This window comes from Cottoperca gobio, chromosome 13 (genome assembly GCF_900634415.1).
Source record: "Cottoperca gobio chromosome 13, fCotGob3.1, whole genome shotgun sequence".
NCBI lineage: Eukaryota > Metazoa > Chordata > Actinopteri > Perciformes > Bovichtidae > Cottoperca > Cottoperca gobio.
In genome coordinates, this window is record NC_041367.1 from 11,787,332 (window position 1) to 11,803,891 (window position 16,560).

Here is a 16,560-nt window from a genome sequence, read left to right on the forward strand (position 1 = left end):
GGCGGGGCCGCATCATCACATATATGTACTCGTCAGTGAGAGCTTTTAAAACTAAACTCTGCCTGTGGGAGAATCAGCTGCTGCAAGGAAACCTTGGCCATTTCGCCTGCTGCCAAACCATAAAAACGCAGATCTCTACCGCCGTGTGCGCACAGTTTGCTGAAAAACTCAGTGTACTCGGCGCTGAGTTTATCCGGCGATTTGGCGACTTTGATGGTCAGAAATGTAGATTTGAACTGTTTAGTAATCCCTTCGCAGTTGATGTGGAAAAAGCACCAACTAACCTCCAAATGGAGCTGATTGAACTCCAGTGTGATGACACGCTGAAGTCAAAGTATGATGCTGTTGGCGCCGCACAGTTTCCACAATTCATCCCTGACACAATGCCTCAGCTCCGCACCCAAGCTGCTCAATTGCTCTCCATGTTCGGCAGCACTTATCTATGTGAGCAACTTTTCTCCTCAATGAAGATGACGAAAACGTGTCACAGCATAAGTCTGACTGATGAACACCTTCGTTCGATAATGAAGGTTGATTCAGCTCAAAGCCTGAACCCCGACATTAATGAACTAGTATCCAAGAAAAGATGCCAGGTATCTGGCTTGGGCACATCAGATTAGATCAGTGTGTCGCAAACTGAGCAGTAAAAAGGCCTGAATGGTTGATTTATTCATTGTTATTTTGTTTTCAAATGTATTAGCCTGTGGAAAAAGTTAATGTTGATATTTACCTCAGAAGGCTGCAAATAGTGATACATTTTATTTAATATACCATTGATGTTTTTTCGTTCGTTTTTTGAAAGTTGATTTTGCACTATTAAGTTATATAAGCGTTGCTTGTTCCATATTTAGTGTTAAAGCAAATCAGTGTAGCAAACTGAGCAATAATTAACGTCTTATTCATGCACTTTCTCTTGCTACTTCAAGGCTTGAATGTTTGATTCATTCATTATTGTTATTTTATTTTAAAATGTATTATTAGCCTGTGGAAAAAGTTTATTTTGATATTTACCTCAGAAGGTTGCAAATAGAAAAGAGGCATTCAATTGTTATCTAAATTTTATTTGATATGCCATTGATATTTTTTAATTATTATTATTATTATTATTATTTGAAACTCGATTTTGCATGTCACTATAAAGTTATATAAGCCTTGCTTGTTCAATATTCAATGCAAAACTTGTTTGGGTCCCTATTAAAAGGTTAATTTGTTCAACCTTGGCCCACGGCTTTGTTCAGTTTTAAATTTTGGCCCAGTCTGTATTTGAGTTTGACACCCCTGATCAAGAGTCACTAACGCCCTAAAGATGGAACATGTTATGACCACAGTAACACAAGTTGTTAACTTTATAAGAGCCAAAGGTCTGAATCACCGCCAGTTTAAGTCTTTTCTGGACGAGTTTGGTTCGGAACACACAGACGTGCCGTATCACACAGAGGTGAGATGGTTAAGCCGCAGAAAAGTACTGAACTCCAGGGTGGTCTGATGAAGACATGCCTAACGCTGACACATTAGTTTCCACGTATTCAACTCACCTCATCCCTCCGGACACTGTATAAGTATGGAACTATGGAAAATCACAGTGTAAGTAAACAGTTTGTTTATCTCTGTGATTATGTCTTAATAACTTGGCCTAACTATAGAACAATTCTACATTGCACACATGAATAATATCCCAGCCTGTATGCCTGACAGTACCTAGTCGGTATTGAGAAAGGGGGATGTAATCCAGTTCAAATTCAAATTCAAATTCAAATATCATGTATTGATATATTTCAATATATTTTCCCCTACATGATTCAGTCCACAGTGCAAACTTGGCCCATAGTATGCCAGAGTTTAATTCAGTAAAGCAGTTAAGATGTGTTTGTCTGAATGCATTACAAATAGCCCAATAAATTGAAATTGCATCACACTACTAGTTAGTTTGGTACACAATTTTAACCCCTAGCGACAAAAACAAACACAAAAGTAAATGCAGTTCTTTAATCAACAGCAGCACGTGATTCGTTGAAAATCTCTTATAAATAATCGTGCAATTAATTATCATTTGAAAACAAACGGTCACCAGATAGCTGGGTTTATTTATATAACGGATCCGTCTTAACATTCTCAAGAGTGTTTAACGAAGCGCGATGAGGCGCCTCGAGCTCGATCTCAATTTCACTTCCATGTTAGGTTGAATAATTACATCAATAAGAATATAATGTACATGCAAAATGTTATTCTTATTGAAAAAAATATATATAATATATATATATATATATATAATATTAATAATGACGATGATAATAATAATAATAATAATAATAGCCTATGAATATCCTTAAAATTATCTGCACTTATTTGTCAAACATATAAACTGCTTTAATCATTCTCAGGCTTACTGAGTGGGTTGAGCATCCTATACAGACACAGGATATTGGGAAATCTCTCCATATATGGTATATTATCTTTAACTCAGCCTCCCTTGTCACCATTCATGCTTTGCTGCAACCAAGAGGAAAGTATTAGACTCCGATTAGATAGAAAAGGACTGTTAATCACAGAAATCCTACTTTTTCTTCTTCTTCTTTTTAAGTTGTGTGCATTCCATGAATCAAAAACCAAATTGCCATGTCATTTTGACAAACTCTTATAGTTTCAGAATATTTTGCAGGATTAATGTTTCAGAATCAGAATTCCTTTATTCGTCCCACAGGGGGGAAATCTACAGTGTGACAAAAAGAAAAGGGACGGAAAAGTGCAGATGAAAGACAAAATAAAATAATTAGTCTAACATAATAAATACAAAAGGGAAACACGTGAAATAAAATAAAATAAGTAGGCTAACATATTAAATAAATGGCATTTGTGACTAAATCAACATGAATGATTCTGCTTTAGGATTTCTAGTTAACTGTTCCTCAACCGTCTGCATGCTTTATTACGACAGTCACGTCCGTTTGCATGCCTCATTGTACACTCTGATGTGCTTTTGCACCTTGCTTTTTTGATATGAACTGCTGCCAATGTTACTATTAGAAGTGAGCTGTTCAACTTACCCACATCCTCACTACTTACATTTCCAACCTCTGACTGAGACTTCTTTTTAAATTATTTCCACCTTGCCTTTGTGTAATTGAATGTTCTTGGCCTGCTATCCTGATCTTGGAATAGTGTTCTTCCAAACCTGCTTAATATTGGAACACGATCACTTCCCATCGTATATCTGTCCATTATATCCCATTCCCAAACTAAAGCATGCTCAGTTTATGCAAATGTTACGTGTACAACAGGCTTGTTGCTCAACTGAATCACAGCATATCATTAACATTCTGTTTGCTAGGGTTTTAGCTTGTTGGACATCTCCTAACTCTCGTTTTATTAAATGTAGTAACTTGAGTGGATTTACTGATCCGAAACCTGCACTTCTATCCTTCACTTTAAAAAAAGCACCATACACTCCTATATTCCCTATGACGCATTTAAACCTTCCTGCTCTAACCTTCCTGTCCATATCGCTATCTGCTGGGTGTTCAATATATTGAGATACTTTCCTAACTCTTTTCACCCCTCTTTTTCAGCCCCTCCACTATTTCCTGGCATGGGCTGGTTTCTGGTTTTAACAAGCAGTTTAAAGTAGCTGTAGCGAAAAGTTCCTGAATCTACTTAACTCTATGCTCTTTAGTCCAAACGCTTTCGCTCCGGCCACTCGTGCTCTCTATCTACTGCACCGACCTTGCACGTATCCTTTCTGGGTTTTCTTGGTCGTTTCTTCTCTATTTTAGACTCCATATTTAGATACTAAACGAAATAGTTTATAATGGTTCCTTGATAACAAACTGATCAGATACAAAAAGTGCTCTACATTTGGAATTTTGGCTTTAGTATGTTTATTATACTCAAGCAATGAGTGCAATTCTCAACACTTTCATTAAAAACTGAAACAAATATATATTAATAACACACGCAGATTCCTTGTTTGCTCTGACATATATAAACATGTAATCCAGGTTTTTACTTATTCTTCAATGGCTATGAATATACACAGTGGATTTGTTGTAATGTACAACCAGTTACCTAACTGCAGATCTTTCTATCATGCAATATATTAATAATATTAACGCACCTAGGAAGTGAGTGTCTAACAATATCCTCAAGTCCTCCTCCATTACAGAGCTGCACTGTAGTCTAGACAGATATATAGATACTTTATTGATCCAGAGGGAAATTTAGGACTTTGGCTGCACTCTTGCTGATGAGTGCAGATGCTAACCTCACTTTGAAAGAAGTTATTGTTCTTAAATCAAATGAAACATAAATCAGATATAAAAAAGTATGTTTCGGATAATGCTATTATGAAGGATGAGTTGTTGGCCGTAAGGCTGATTGTTTCTCTCGGTGTGCTTTTCCTCATGCTGTGGGACCGCCAGTTTTGCTCCTTAACTCGTAAACACCAGAGGTATTTAATTTTCATCCGTAGGACACTGTTATGGTATGTACACCAGCTACACTGCTCAAGAAAGTTGATCACATCACTCTAGTTTTGAGGTCTTTACACTGGCTTCCTGTCTGTCACAGAATTTATTTCAAAATACTACTGTTGGTTTATAAAGCACTGAGTAGGACCAAAAGCACCAAAATACATTTCTGATCTTCTGCTACATTATGAACTATCCAGAACTCTCAGGTTGTCAGGGACGGGTCTGCTTTCTGTCACCAGAGTCAAAACCAAACATGAAGAAGCCAGCGTTCAGTATTTATGCTCCATATATCTGGAACAAATTCCCAGCAAACTGAATGAAGTGGGAGAGCCCAATGGTGCAGGCTGCTCCGCCTCCCCGCACAGGTTTAACCCTAGAAACGTGGAAGGTAGGATGTATCCGCATGGATCGGGGAAACTTAAGCTTGATTCCCACGGGGTTGACCACTTCCCGGATCTCAAACGGACCGATGAATCGAGGTGCCAATTTCTTAGACTCCACCCGTAACGGGATGTCACGGGTGGGCAGCCACACCTTCTGGCCCACTAAGTATGTGGGGGTGATGGTGCGGTGGCAATTGGCAGCCATGATGTACCGGTCTGTCGAGCGGAGGAGGGTAGCTCTGGCCTGGGTCCAGGTAACCTCTTTCTCCAATGCAGGGAACAGTGGAGGTTGGAACCCGTAGGCACACTGAAATGGGGACAGTTCAGTGGCCAAGTTGATCAGGGTATTGTGTGCATATTCCACCCACAGGAGCTGCTGAGACCAGGCTGAGGGATGTTTGGCAATAATACACCGAAGGGCCGTCTCCATCTCCTGATTCTTCCGCTCTGTCTGCCCATTGGATTGTGGGTGGAATCTGGAAGATAGGCTGACGGTGGCCCCCATGAGTGAACAAAACTCCCTCGAGAATATGGACGTGAACTGGGGTCCTCGGACGGAGACCACATCGGTGGGGAGTCCATGGAGCCGAAAGACATGCAGCAGAACCAGTTCCACGGTCTCCTTGGCCGACGGGAGCTTGGGCAGCGGCACTAAGTGTGCCATCTTACTGAACCGGTCAACTATAGTCAGGATGGTGGTATGACCATTGGACATAGGCAGACCGGCTACAAAGTCAAATCAAATCAAATTTATTTGTATAGCCCAATATCACAAATTATACATTTGTCTCAGTGTGCTTTACAGACTGTACAGGTTACGACATCCTCTGTCCTTAGACCCTCGCATCGCACAAGGAAAAACTTCCTAAAAGAAACCCCAAAATTAAAGGGGTAAAAATGGAAGAAACCTCAGGGAGAGCAACTGAGGAGGGATCCCTCTCCCAGGACGGACAGACGTGCAATAGATGTCGTGTGTACAGGATAAACAACATAGTACAAATACAACATTTGACAAAAATTATGTTGTGTTGGAAAAAAAAGAAATAGAAAGTTTGGATGAATCCAGGAAAATGTCAATAAGGCTTCCCGGTGTCCAGCAGGACCAGGTCAGCAGGCGCTGTCACGATTCATGATCCTGACGTAAACTTTATCAGAGGCAACCTGCCACATGAGAGACAGACACTCCGGGGATGATACCCCGGATGGTGAGTTAGTAACATACATTTACATAAATGCATACAGATAGAGAGGGAGAAGAAGAGAGAGGGAGAGAAGGAAGAGAGCAGGGAGGTGTCCCCCGGCAGTCTAAGCCTATAGCAGCATAACTAGGGGCTGATCCAGGGCAAACCTGAGCCAGCCCTAACTATAAGCTTTATCAAAAAGGAAAGTCTTTAGCCTACTCTTAAATGTGGAGTGTGTCTGCCTCCCGAACACAAACTGGAAGCTGGTTCCACTGGAGAGGAGCTTGATAGCTGAAGGCTCTGGCTCCCATTGTACTCTTAGAGACTCTAGGAACCACAAGTAACCCTGCAGTCTGGGAGCGTAATGCTCTAGTTGGTTTATAAGGTACTATGAGATCTTTAAGATATGCTGGAGCCTGACCTTTAATTGATTTGTAAGTCAGGAGAAGGATTTTGAATTCTATTCTGTATTTTACCGGGAGCCAGTGCAGAGCAGCTAAGACAGGAGTAATATGATCCCGTTTCCTTGTTCTAGTCAATACACGTGCCGCTGCATTTTGGATCAACTGAAGAGTCTTAAGCGACTTTTTGGGACAACCTGATAACAATGAGTTGCAGTAATCCAGCCTTGAAGTAACAAATGCATGGACTAGTTTTTCTGCATCATTTTGAGACAGGATGTGTCTATTTTTGCAATGTTACGTAGATGAAAGAAGGCAGTCCTTGAGATTTGTTTTATGTGGGAGTTAAACGACAGATCTTGATCAAAGATGACGCCAAGATTCCTTACAGTGGTGCTGGAGGCCAAGTTAATGCCATCCAGAGCTTCTATGTCATTAGAAAATGCGTTTCGGAGGCGTTTAGGGCCAAGTATAATAACTTCAGTTTTGTCTGTGTTTAACATCAAAAAGTTGCTAGACATCCAAGTTTTTATGTCCTTAAGGCATGCTTGAAGTTTAGCCAATTGATTGGTTTCATCTGGTTTAATTGATAGATATAATTGGGTATCATCCGCATAACAATGAAAGTTTATCGAGTGGTTCCTTATAATATTGCCCAAAGGAAGCATATATAAGGTGAATAGAATCGGTCCAAGTACAGAACCCTGCGGAACTCCAAGACTGACTTTGGCCGTCATGGAGGATTTATCGTTAACAAGTACAAATTGAGACCGCTCAGATAAATAGGACTTGAACCAGCTTAGTGCGGTTCCTTTTATGCCAACACAATGTTCCAGTCTCTGTAGTAGAATGTCATGATCAACAGTGTCGAAAGCAGCACTGAGGTCTAACAAGACAAGAACAGAGACAAGTCCTTTGTCTGATGCCAATAGAAGGTCATTGGTAACTTTCACCAGTGCCGTCTCTGTGCTATGATGAACTCTAAATCCAGATTGAAAAACCTCAAATAAACTATTATTATGTAAAAAGTCACACAACTGTTTTGCGACTGCTTTCTCAAGGAGCTTAGCGAGAAAGGGAAGGTTAGATATCGGCCTATAGTTGGCTAAAACCTCTGGATCAAGACTAGGCTTTTTAAGAAGTGGTTTTATTACAGCTACTTTAAAGGATTTTGGTACGTAGCCAGATAATAGAGACAGGTTGATCATATTTAATAACGAAGTGTTAATTAAGGGTAAAACTTCTTTAAACAGCTTAGTTGGAATCGGGTCCAAAAGACAGGTTGATGGTTTAGACGATGAGATTGTTGAAGTTAGTTGGTTAAGGTTGATTGGAGTAAAACAGTCTAGATATATTTCAGGAGTTACAGATGTTTTTAAAATTCCAACAGTTGAAGTTAAGTCATTACCAATTGAGGTCAGGAGGAGATTAATTTTGTCTCTAATAATTATAATTTTATCGTTAAAGAAACTCATGAAGTTGTCACTACTGAGAGATATAGGAATAGAAGGCTCTGTAGAGCTGTGGCTCTCTGTCAGCCTGGCTACAGTGCTGAAAAGAAACCTGGGGTTGTTCTTATTTTCTTCTACTTAAGGAAGAGTAATAAGCTGCTCTGGCATTACGGAGAGCCTTCTTATACGTTTTAAGATGATCTAACCAGACTAAACGAGATTCTTCCAATTTAGTGGAACGCCATTTACTTTCAAGATTTCTCGACTTTTGTTTTAGTTTGCGGATTCGTAAATTAAGCCATGGAGCTTTCTTTTTCTGTTTTATGATCTTCTTCTTTAGAGGAGCGACAGAGTCGAGTGTTATTCGCAGTGAGGCTGCAGCGCTATCAACAAGATGATTAATTTGGGAGGGACTAAAGTTAGCATTGGAGTCCTCCGTTATATTGATATTGAGTCCTGGTATTGAATTAAGTGCTGATGGAATCACTTCCTTAAATTTAGTCACAGCACTTTCAGATAGACATCGAGCGTAGGATATTTTGCCTACTGGCTTGTAGTCCAGTAACAGGACTTCAAAAGTTATTAAAAAATGGTCTGATAAAAGAGGATTATGTGGACACACTGATAAACTTTCAATTTCAACACCATATCCCAGAACAAGGTCCAGAGTGTGGTTTAAACAGTGAGTTGGTTCATGTACATTCTGACTGAACCCAATTGAATCTAATATTGAGATAAATGCATTATTAAGGCTGTCACTATCAACATCCACATGAATATTAAAGTCACCTACAATAATTACTTTATCTGTTTTAAGGACTAAATTTGATAAAAATTCTGAGAATTCAGATAGAAATTCAGAATACGGACCAGGAGGGCGGTACACAGTAACAAATAAAACTGGCTTTATTGTTTTCCATGTTGGGTTTGAGAGCGTAAGAACAAGGCTTTCAAAAGAGTTATAGTTTAGTTTAGGCTTAGGATTGATCAAGAGGTTTGAGTCAAATATGGCCGCAACTCCACCTCCTCGGCCAGTACCTCGAGGAATGTGAGTATTAATATGACCAGGTGGAGTAGATTCATTTAGACTGACATATTCTTCATGTCTCAGCCAGGTTTCAGTGAGACAAAATCAATCAATCTTATTATCTGATATTAAATAATTTACCAATCCAGCTTTCGTTGATAAAGATCTGATGTTTAAGAGCCCACATTTAATTTTTTGATTTAGTTACACTTTTGCAGCGGTGGTGTTTATTTTAATTAGGTTTTCATGTATAACTCCTCTTCTGTTAACCATAGACTTGATTAGTTTCAGTGGTCGTGGGGCAGACACAGTCACTATGGGGATTTAAGTGGGTGACTGCCCTGAAAGAAGCACAGAGAAGTGTGTAAGACTGCAACTCTTTGTCCTGGTCTCAACTCTGGGTTGTCATGGATTAGGTCCACTAATAGACTGTGTAATATTATTGGATATGAGATCTGCTCCAGCCAAAGTAGGATGGATGCCGTCACTCCTAATCAGACCAGGTCTTCCCCAGAAAGTCCGCCAATTGTCTACGAAGCCCACATCATTATCTGGACACCACCGTGAGAGCCAGCGACGGAATGATGACATGCGGCTAAACATGTCATCATTCAAAAGATTTGGCAGAGGACCAGAGAAAACTACGGAGTCCGACATTGTTTTGGCAAATGTACACACCGACTCCACATTAACTTTAGTACACTCCGATTGACGCAATCACGTGTCATTACCGCCGACGTGAATAACAATCTTACTGTATTTACGTTTAGCCTTAGCCAGCAGTTTCAAATGTGCTTCTATGTCGCCCGCTCTGGCCCAGGAATGCACGTGACTGTCGTCGCTGGTGTCTCAAAATAAACGTATCTCAAAATTGAGCTACCGATAACCAGAGTTGGCTTCTCAGCTGGTGTGTCACTGAGTGGGGAGAATCTGTTAGAAACAGTAAGCGGTTGGTGGTGAACCGTGGGCTTCTGATAACACTTCTTTCGGACAGTCACCCAGTCTCCCGGCTGCTCGGGTCCCGCCGGGGGACGGCTAACAGGGGATACCACTGGTCGACCCACACCGACTATAGGGGGCTTGCTAACAGCTACACTTGCTAACCGCTGACTAGCCATGGTGCGGAGCCGCTCATCTATCCCTCTAAAACTCGCCTCCAACCCTGCGTATAAACTACATTTAATACACGTACCATTATCACTAAAGGAGGCCGAGCAATAGCTAAACATGAAACACACCGAGCAGGAGAGAGCAGAAGAGGAAGATGCCATCGCTAGCTGCCGAGCTGCAGCAGCTAACGTTAGCAGAGCCGAACGAAGCGTAAAGAATTGAGGATTTAGCGAGAGTCGCTAAGAGAAGGAGGATAAGGAGAGAGTTGTAAGTGCTTAGGAAGTACAAGTATAGGTTTAGATAGATGACAGGTAATTAGCCGATGTGATCAAGAATATAACAACATTAACTGGGTCAAGCTGGAGCTGCCGAAGTATGCTACCAACAACAAAGTCCAGAGAGATGTGCGACCAGGGATGCTAGGGAACTGGTAGGGGTAGCAGAAGACCGGCAGGAGCTTGGTGAAACGGCTTGTGTTGATTACAAACAGGACAGGCGTTGACAAACCCACAAGTGTCCTCCTCCAGGGTGGTCCACCAGAATCTCAGTAGAAGGACCTCCTTAGTACGTTGGTCCCAGGGTAGCTGGTGAGCCGGGAACTGTGGACCCATTGAAGGATGTCAGACCTAAGGTTCAGGGGAATGAACAGGTGGTCTGGCGGGCAGTAACTAGGACCAAGCTGGTCCTTCATGGCGTCCTTAACCCTCTCCTCCACCTCCCAACTGAGAGAGGCTATCAAGTGGGGTACCGGAAGGATGGTGTCTGGCTCAGTGAGTCCTCCCCTCCCACAAATAGACGACACAGGGCGTCTGGCTTAACATTGTGAGAACCAGGCCGGTAGGACAGAAATAAATTGAACCTGGTGAAGAATAAGGACCACCTGGCCTGTCGAGAGTTAAGTCTCTTGGCTAATTGGACGTACTCCAAGTTCTTATGGTCAGTCCAAATCAGAAAAGGCAGCTTGGTCCCCTCCAGCCAGTGACGCCATTCCTCCAGCACCATCTTAACGGCCAACAACTCCTGGTTCCCAATGTCGTAATTTCTCTCTGCCGGGGAAAGTCTCTTAGAGAATGCACAGGGGTGAAGTTTCTGGTCGTCGGCCACCCTCTGCGACAAGATGCCCCCTACCCCTACGTCGGAGGCGTCCACTTCCACCACAAACTGTCTCTCCGGGTGAGTAGGGCAGCCACCGCGCTGTAGCCACAGATGAACCTTCTTTAAAAGTTTGCGAATCCCAGGAAACGCTGTAACTGCTTGCATGAGTCAGGAACTGGCCAGGAGGTGACTGCGGAGACTTTGGCAGGGTCCATTTGCATGCTCCCTTGTCCCACGATGTAATCCAGAAACAAGACAGAGGATGTATTGAATTCACATTTCTCGGTTTTTACAAACAAAGAATTTTCAAGCAGGCGTTGAAAGACGGCCTGGACACGATGCACATGTTACCCATTGGTACGGGAGAAGATCAAGATGTCGTCCAGGTATACAAACACCTGCTTGCTCAACATCTCTTTTAGAATGTCATTTAAGTGAACTAACTGGTAGGCATTACATAGGTCCAACTTAATAAAGATGATTGCCCCCTGAAGCGGAGGAGATGAGGGGAAGAAAATATCGGTTCTTTACCGTGATGTCGTTGAGACCCCTGTAATCAATACACGGCCTCATAGTCTTGTCCTTCTTTTCCACAAAGAAGAACCCCGCCCCCACCAGTGATGACGAGGGGCGGATAATCCCGGCAGCCAGAGAGTCATTAGTGTACGTTTCCATGGCCTCCCTCTCGGGCGACGACAGGCAATACAGGTGACCAATGGCACAGTCGTAGCGGTGCAGAGGCAGAGATGTGGCCCGGGCCTTGTGGCAGGCAGGGCTCCACCCCAGAATGGCCCCTGTTGCCCAGTCGATGTTTGGGTTGTGGCAGCAGAGCAGCAGCAGCAGAGCCAAGGGTAGCCCAGAATCAACGGAAGATGAGCAGACCGTAGGATGTGAAACTGGATGGTCTCGTGGTGGTGGAGGCGTGGTCTAGTAAGTGACGGTCCCTAGGAAGGATCCCTCTCCCAGGATGGACAGACGTGCAATAGATGTCACGTGTACAGGATAAATAACATAGTAAAAATACAACATCCATTTGACAGAAATTATGTTGTGATCAAAAAAGAGAAAGTATGGATGAATCCAGGATAATGTCAAAAAGGCTTCCAGGGCAGCAGGCGCAGCCATAATTCCTGATCCTGACGTAAACTTTATCAGTGGCAACCTGCCACATGAGAGACACAGAACTCCGGGGCATCATGCTCCGGATGCTGAGTTAGTAACATACATTTACATAAATGCATACAGATAGAGAGGGAGAAGGAGGAGGAGAGCAGGGAGGTGTCCCCCGGCAGTCTAAGCCTATAGCAGCATAACTAGGGGCTGATCCAAGGCAAGCCTGAGCCAGCCTTAACTATAAGCTTTATCAAAAAAGAAATGATTTAGCCTTCTCTTAAAATATGCTGGAGCCTGACCATTAATTGCTTTGTAAGTCAGGAGAAGGATTTTGAATTCTATTCTGTATTTTACCGGGAGCCAGTGCAGAGCAGCTAATACAGGAGTAATATGATCCCATTTCCTAGTTCTTGTCAATACACGTGCCGCTGCATTTTGGATCAACTGAAGAGTCTTAAGCGACTTTTTGGGACAACCTGATAACAATGAGTTGCAGTAATCCAGCCTTGAAGTAACAAATGCATGGATTAGTTTTTCTGCATCATTTTGAGACAGAATGTGTCTTATTTTTGCAATGTTATGTAGATGAAATGTTTTATGTGGGAGTTGAAAGACAGATCCTGATCAAAGATAACGCCAAATTAATGCCATCCAGAGCTTCTATGTCATTAGAAAATGCGTTTCGGAGGCGTTTAGGGCCAAGTATAATAACTTCAGTTTGGTCTGTGTTTAACATCAAAAAGTTGCTGGACATCCACGTTTTTATGTCCTTAAGGCATGCTTGAAGTTTAGCTAATTGATTGGTTTCATCTGGTTTAATCACCAGTGCCGTCTCTGTGCTATGATGAACTCTAAATCCAGATTGAAAAACCTCAAATAAACTATTATTATGTAAAAAATCACACAACTGTTTGCAACTGCTTTCTCAAGGATCTTAGTATGTTCCCCATTACTGGTGAGCCTGGCCTTTTGCTGGCCTCCGCAGGTCCTCGTTGCCAGCCGTTTGCGAAGTCATCTGGTAGCCCCTGTCGTCTCTCCCGCCTCCTCACCTGGATCCGCCGATCCAGTCTGGACATGAGTTTGATTAATCCATCCAGCGAGGCTGGTAACTCAAAAGACACCAGTTCATCTTTAAGATAATCCGCTAGCCCTAGCGGGTAAGCGTCACATTGGGCTGCAAAATTCCAGTCACTCTGGCGAGCTCTTATCCGAAAGTCAATTGCATAATCAGCTACTGTCCAGTCTCCCTGCTTAAGACTCATCAGACCTCAGGTAGTGTCCGGACCCATGGTAACACCACCGAAGACCTTGCGTAGCTCGGCTGATAAAGCAGCAAAAGATGAGCAAGCTGGCGTCTGTCGCTCCCACTGTTCCCCACAGCCGAGCTCCCCCAGTCAGGTGGTTGATGGAGACAGCCACTTTAGCCCCCTCCGAAGAGAAGGTGTATGGCTGCAAGGTTAACAGGATAGAAGAGTTTGTATTGAATGGATTGCAGCCCTCAGTATCTCCGGCATAATAATAATACATTTTATTTGTAGAGCGCCTTTCATGGCTAAAAGCAATCTCAAGGTGCTACAGAATACAAGACAACAACAACAACACAGGTTTTAAGAAAAGGCTTTTTTTAAAAGAAAGGTTTTTAGGCCCTTCTTGAAGGAGTCCGGCCTGTGGAGCCCTCAGGTGGTCCGGGAGGGAATTCCACAGGTGAGGAGCGGCTGAAGAGAAGGCCCAATCCCCCATGGTGCGGAGCTTGGTCCTGGGGGGATGGAGCAAGGTTTTTTGGAGCGGAGGTTGTGTGTGGAGGTTTGTGGTGAGAGTAATTCCTTGAGGTAGGGAGGAGCATTTCCATGGATGCACTGATGGGTGAGTAGGGAGATTTTGTATTTGATCCTGAATGAGACAGGAAGCCAGTGGAGGGAGTGGAGAATGGGTGTTATGTGATTATATGTTTGCCCCCTCATCAGGATCCTAGCGGCGCTGTTCTGGATGTATTGGAGCTTCTGAAGGCTCCCGCTTGGAATCCAGATGAGAAGAGCATTGCAGTAGTCCAACCTTGAGGAGACAAAGGCATAGTGCTCCGGGGTGCCCACCCGAGGCTCGGGTGCTGTTCCCAGTGGCCTTAGGCTTTCTGTGGGGCAGGAGGGGGTGCACCTTTTTACACAATCCGTCATACTGACTGATTGTGACAATACAATACAGTTCTGGCAATGCAGTCACCCAAAGTTACACAAAGAAAAACAATAATAGCTTTTTGGCTAAGCCATGAGTTCAGTTTTCATTAGAATCAATCGTAACAGAATCGGTGAAAAATTGATGATTTGTCCATAAAAAGATCTTATAGTGGCAACATAAGCCAACCCCCCACCAACTGTAAGATTCTGCTTAAAATGTTGCTGAATCCTGATTGGTGCATGGAAATATATCACCCTTTTCCCAACAGAGCCTCCATTCACTTCAAACAAAAACACAAATGCATAGAGCTCAACTGTGAAATAACCATAACTGTTCTAACCCTGGCTCCATTCTTTGATCACAAGAAAAATCTAATTGAACAAAATTTGTTTTCAGGGTCTTGAAATTATTGTCTATTAAAATGTAGCTTCTTCAGTTTCAAGATCCTGGTATTGTGCATACTGACACACTGCCATGGCTTACTGGGACATTGTTATTAGTAACAACTGTGCTGTGCTTACTACTTATGACAAGTCAAAATTTCTGCTGTGAAAATATTAATTCTCTCTCCCGCGTGGTGATCGGCAACTAAGAGTATGTGATGATCTCTGGGCAACATAAAACACTACCTGTCCCTCGTTATCAGTAAAATGTGCACATCTTCTACTGACTTCTGATTTCAGTTTGTTTTTTATATTGAATTCAACAGAATTTAATAAATCAAAGTGGTCTCTTGCCAATGCGTATTTGTTCTTTTTAAGGCTCACACTTTTTATTTGCGAATCCCAGTCAGTAAGCCTCCAGGAATGTGAGAGAAACTGGGTTAGAACAAATGACACATGTTCCAAGAAGAACAACATGAAAGCTGTAATTACCACAAAAATGTCATTTTGAACTCTTGCTTAAAGATTCCAAAATTGCATCAGTAGGACTTTTTTAGACTCGTTTAGTGACGAGTTTTGAGGGAATAATAGTGTTAAATGCGGAGCTGTAGTCAATGAAGCGCATTCTCACATAGAGATATGGAGCAGATGTGAGTTTTGACTAGTTGCTCGAAGCACTTCATGATGACTGATGTCAGTGCGACAGGGCGATAGTCATTTGAGCAGGAGGCTGCAGATTTCTTGGGGGCAGGAACAATGGTGGATGTCTTGTAGGGGGTGGGTACCACGGACTGACTCAGGGAGAGGTCAAAGATGTTGGTGAACACCTCTGCTAGTTGTTCAGCGCACACCCTGAAAGCCCCTCCTGGTATACCACCCGGGCCTCATGTCTGCCGTTTCTAGGGTCAGTGAATTTCCAGACCGACCCAGGCCTTTTACTTGTAATTAAGATTTCCTGAACATAGTTTCCGGTTTATCACACAGTCTATATTCCTCAGGATGTCAGTGGCATTATTTATTTGACTGTGGTGGCCCGAGTGGGGCACTGACTTCAGGGGAGGCTACATAAAAGAGAAAACAAAGCACATTCAAAATTACAGTCAAAGTATAGTAATAAAATAAAATAATTAAAATAAATAAGCTTGTGGGGAAATAATATTGTGATGAGAAAATTGTGCAAAACTTAAAATCTACAGCACAACAACAAAATGATGATGGCAAATCAGATTCCAGGGTCGGCTCGTGCCACCCCAGGCCACTCCCAGGACAGGCGCCTTCAGGTTGTGCAGTGCAAAAAAATTCCTTCACGGTAAATTAATCTAACCATTGTTTGTCGCTCTTATCTCAACACCCTTAAGGTCTTAAGAAGTTACATGAGGGGATTTATGCAAACATGCATGATAGTGATCCTCCCTATGCTATTCTCCATTGTACAATCCAGATATATGGTTCTGCACGAGAGCCTGTGACAGCTCAATGATTATGCGACACATGTTTGACACCCCTGCATTAAAGATTTATACATTTAAAATTTTTACATTAAAACACATTACACATTACATTAAAAAAAACATTTAATCTGATGAATCACTAATCAAATTTACGATTTTGTTTGAGGAGTTTTTTATTTTAATTAAGGGTTATGTCATCAGACATTGAAAGCTTCATTCGAAACCTTCAATTGAAGCTTTGAGTATAAAAAATGACATTCAGTTTTAGATAAAATACAATGTAGCTTTTTTCTTTGTTTAGAGCAAGCAGTGAGCAATTTGAGAGGA